Source organism: Rhinatrema bivittatum, unplaced genomic scaffold (assembly GCF_901001135.1).
Source record: "Rhinatrema bivittatum unplaced genomic scaffold, aRhiBiv1.1, whole genome shotgun sequence".
NCBI lineage: Eukaryota > Metazoa > Chordata > Amphibia > Gymnophiona > Rhinatrematidae > Rhinatrema > Rhinatrema bivittatum.
The window spans coordinates 1-5,377 of NW_021821386.1; positions in this window are offsets into that span (position 1 = coordinate 1).

Below are 5,377 nucleotides of genomic sequence, written 5' to 3' on the forward strand. Positions count from 1 at the left end.
ATGTTGCTTCTAGAATCTTCTGAGTCTGTTTTGTCTGTGCTACTGCATGGCGACCTGAACAGACTTTCCTGACTGTCTCCTCAGTTACAAACAGAATATTGTTCATCTCTCCTTGCTACCAGTAGCAAGCCTCAAATAGTACTTTTCAGTAGTACAAAAATAAAATAATGAAGATGTTGAGCAGACCGACCAGCGGATTCAAGGCCTGCCCCTGCAGATGTCTTATGTCTAAGATGGATGGCCATGATCTTTTCTATTACTGCTTAGGTCCAGATCATGAGCAACCAAACTGTGCAGTATGTGGCCACATGTCTCCTTCATACCCAGAGGATGAGAACAATAAAGATAGCCTCCTTGTGACCTGTAAAGGGCAGGTCTTGGTCACATAGTCTCCAGTCTTCCTCCTCATCCTGAAGTGTTGACTTGGGACAAGGATCCTCAAGTATGGAGGCCCATAGTGTGTCAGTTTGTAAGATGGACAGACCACAGCAACCTCGGTTATTGGACTCCAAAAACACCCCCTATTGTCTAAAGTGCAACATTGAGATCCTTTGATGCAGTCAGTGCCATCTAAACCAGAAGCAGTCGATAAAACACCAAGATAAAGCTGAGAAGGCATCAAAGTCACCAAAATGCATTGACAAACCTGCACCAAAAAAAAAATGCCGCTTAGCACATCGACAGTTGGCTAAAAAACAGGATGCATTGTCGCACATCTCAATGCAGACAAACTCTCTTGCATTGTTGCACCTGGTGCATGGGACCTAGACACACACATCACTGATGCAATCTGTGTCAACCCCTTCAATGCTAAAGTCATCGCATCCAGAAAAGCCTGCACCATTGCAAACCTTGCACCCTTCCTCCATTCGCTCGATGCATGACTTGTCTACCTATCTTCAGACGCTCTACCCATTGCAGGCCCATCTGTCCATTCATTGCTGAAAGACATCACGGAGTATTTCATCTCCATGCACCGTCTGATCGTTTTGATGATCACCATGTCTCTCCTGCCTCTGTCTATTCTGGTTCTTTTGCAAGGCCAGGAGAAAAGGAGCAGCGCCTTCCACCTACTGGCGATTCACCTAGCGGAGCCATATGCCTACAAAAATAAGTGATACGTTTCTGGAATTCCTAGTCAAATTCTGTTTGATGTTTATAGCTGCTAGCTACAGTAGAGATTATGCAGTTTAGCTTATCAGGATGGCAGAAAAGCTTAAGGCAAGTGAACCAAAGATGATGTAGCTTGGCATCTCTACATCTACGTTAGAAAAACAATGATTCCTAAGAAAAGATAAAGAAGCTGTTTACTGTTTTAGCTGACCTTTGTACATGTGCACAGTGCATGGGTATTAGAATATTAATTGTAGGAAACATAGATACAGAAAGATAGTTTGTTACAATGCTTTTATTCATTTTCTGTTGGACAAGATGAATAACATAGAAATGACGGCAGAAGAAGACCAGATGGTCCATCCAGTCTGCCCAGCAAGCTTTTTGGTTCTATTTCCCTTCCACCTCCGTCATCGATGTAGTTAGCAGTGGTGGAGCTACATCTAAGTGAAGTATCTAGCTAATTGGTTAGGAGTAGTAACTGCCGTCATAGCAAGCTACTCCCACGCATGTTTATCCAGCCTGTGCAATTCATTCCTTGTTGATGGTTGTCCGAATATAAATCATCTTTTCATTATTCCCTCTGCCGTTGAAGCAGAGAACTATGTTGGATATACATTGAAAGTGAAGTATCAGGCTTATTTGGTTTGGGGTAATAACTGCTGTAACAAGCAAGCTACTCCCTGCTTTTTTTGTGGATGCATAACCTTTTTTTTTCACATTTCCTCTTGCTGTTGAAGCATAGAGCAATGTTGGGGTCGCATTAACCGTGTGTATGTTTTTTGAATAAGGATATTAATCGCCAGGTAGTAGCCGTCATTCCCACAAGCCGCCCCCATGCCTCTTCACTTCATTCACATCCTCTAGACTTAATGGATCCACAGTGTTTATACCATGCCTCTTTGAAATCCTTCACAGTTTGGTCTTCACCACTTCCTCCAGAAGGGTGTTCCAGGCATCCACCACCTTCTCCATGAAGAAATACTTCCTGACATTGGTTCTGAGTCTTCCTCCCTGGAGTTTTAAATCGTGACCCCTGGTTCTGCTGACTTTTTTGCTCTTACATATAGAAGATGTAATTTTTGCTGCAATACATAGAGCCTTGGTTTCTCATTTTTGGGCTGATGGCCTGGCCTGTTAGATTAGCATGCTTCTCTGATTTTAATAAAGAGGAACTGGGATTGCAACCTGTCTCTGGTATTTCTAAAGTATTTTTGCACAAATTCAGGCAGTGTAACGCAGAGCAAGGGGTTTGAGGTTTTCCAGGAATTCCCACTTATTCAAAAAAGTCCTCAAATATTAAAAGTGATTTTGCCAATACAAATATATATTTATGGTGCTTCCTAGTGGAAGCTCAGCCACGTCTGCTCCCCATAACCACCTCACTACTGATGACACAGCTTCCATCCTAGAGACTTTGGCTGTTCTATTAGGCAGCTCCTGTCTAATTCACCTTCAATCACAGAAGACCCTATTCTGGTCTCCAAGGAGGACTGTCCACCTCTTACCCCAGTTCAAAGATCTCAACAGGTCATGGATCAGATCACAGGTATTGTGAAAACTTTCTTCTCATTTTTCATCCCTGAATTGGAAGAACCCACTTTCCCACTGGCTAATCTGATTCTTCCTGCCCCCACCAGAAAGAATCAGGTGAGGAACTCCACCACTTGCTGCTGCCTCCTCATCGAACCACAAAAAAAATGACTTCCAGTGACATCCCATGTATTCATCAGAGGACTCCTGTGGAACTCAGTTCTCCATAGTCATCTTGGTCTAGCCAACACTCTCCAGTAGAGTCCCCTGGCACCTCTACTGGCATCCCAACCGACCTGCCTCTGGAGCCACTGGGACCATACCTCTCCACCTGAAGACTTGATATATTCCAGGTTTGTGGAGAAGGTGGACACAGCTTTCAAAGTTTCTTATCTTATCAGCCCTACCAATAATATTGTCTCTTGCCACTCTAGCTGCAAAGACAACCGGCTCAACAGCTTCCTTTATGGGGCCGTCCCAGGGAATGTAGGCAACAAAAAATGCAACAGCAGTCCAGCAAACCTGGGCAGAGTTTTTAGTATGACCCATCACTTGCTCTGCTACACAGTTTGGTGCGAAGATCCAGCTTTTCTTTAAAAAATGGAAACAGATCACCTGAGACTACGGGTGTTGTAAATCCATTTACAGGGGTTACCATCTACACTTCAAGACTTACCCAGTGATCCCTCATACCGCAGTCCCTCCTCCAAGACCCCTCTGTTGCCACAACTACATCAAGAGGTAACACAATTCTTCTAGTAGAATGCGATTCAGGAAATTACCCCACCCTACAAAATCAGAACATCTATTTCCCATACTCTTTTTGATCCTAAAGAAAACAGGAAATTCACCTGATTCTAGACCTTCGAAGTCTCAACTGCCATCTCCACAAGGAGAAGTTCAAGATGACTTCTCTGGCAACAGTCTTCCCCTTGTAACAAAACAATTGGATGTGCTCTTTAGACCTGAAGGATGCATATGCTCACATTCCCATTCACCCTTCATATTAGTGTTACCTTTGCTTCACTGTGTAGGCTCACCATGAACAGTACAAGGTCCTTCCGTTAGGACTCTATTCAAGCCCTTGAGTCTTCACAAAATGCATTACAGTAGTGGTTTAATGTCATTTGGGCACCAAGATTTTTCCATACCTGGACAACTGGCTGCTGATAGCCCCTACCAAGGACACTCTTTCTTCCCTTCTGTCTTTCTGTCTTTCTTCCCTTCTGTCTTTCTGTTCAGCTGCTACCAACCAAAGACTGTTTGTTTTTTTTTATAAACTACAAGTTCTGAAAAGACTCAAACCCCTCCTCCACTTCCATGACTTCAGGACGGTCCTCCAAACCACGCTATTTGCCAAGATAGACTATTGCAACGCTCTCCTCCTGGGTCTCCCCACCTCCACCACCAGATCACTACAGATGCTCCAGAACACGGCTGCCAGAATCCTGACCAACTCCAGCCGAGTAGCTCATATCACGCCCATCCTCCGGAACCTTCACTGGCTTCCAATAAACTACAGAATTCTACACAAGTCTCTCACCATAATCCATAAATCCATCCACAAACAGCTACAGCTCGACCTTCAGACCCCTTTCAAACTTCACACCTTCACTAGACCCATCAGAGAAGCATACAAAGGAACCCTGCAAGTCCCCTCAACAAAAGCCACACTTCACTCAGCCACTAAAGAATGCATTCTCAACAGCGGGACCTGCCATATGGATTGCCTTACCCTCGGACCTCAGACTAGAACCCTGCCTCCTAACATTTAGGAAAAAAGACCTGGCTATTCCTTCAAGCCTTCCCATAACCTTCAGAAACTTCAAAATGATACCTAGTCATACTCAAGCAGTTCGGCATCTGCTGCCATTCTAGTTGCTATTTACCTTGTCTATCCTTTGCTTTCTGGCTACCTCAGCCTCCAAGTTCTACCCTCCTTGTTTAATGTAACTTTTGCTTCTTGTAAAATGGTTTGTTTAAAGTTGTTTACCCCCTTGTTCTGTATAAACCGATGTGATATGATACTTTTCATGAATGTCGGTATAAAAAAGAGTTAGTTAAATCCTTGGGATTTATATTGAATGTACCAAAGTTTGTACTGTTATGCACCAAACACGCATATGGTGCTTCTCCACGGGTACAAGAACACTATACTTAGGTTTTGGAGAAAGTATAACTTTTTATTGAGCAATATAAGAATTCTTGGGAGATGCTGGATGCCAGTTCTCTGACAAACTGACTGACCAGTATCTCATCTGTATACATGAATTGATCCTTCTTATATAGGTAAAATACAATGCAGTACTAGGTCAGAAATTCATAAGTTGCATGACCACCTGGAGTATCATTTACATAGGTTGTCATGTCAACAACATGATAGAGTATCCCTACATTACCGTGACCAGTTCTCCAGGTTGGGCCCCATTTGCCATCACTTTTTAGATAATCCTTTGTTCTGTTAAAATCTTTCAGTTCAGGGCAATAATTACATCTTAGGCTGTGTTTACAGATGCCCCTGTAATGTCATTCTAGCCTGAGGTTCTGACCATTTCCTTATGCTCTTGTGACCCTATAATTAGGCATTACAAATTGTCACCAGCTTTAACTGCTGTCCAGGTGTCCATGGAATTTCTCCAGGTCAGGCTTAGTAGGGCATTTATTTATTTAGGCATTTTTATATACCGAACATATTGTATACACCTCATGTCGGTTTACATAGTTTAATGGA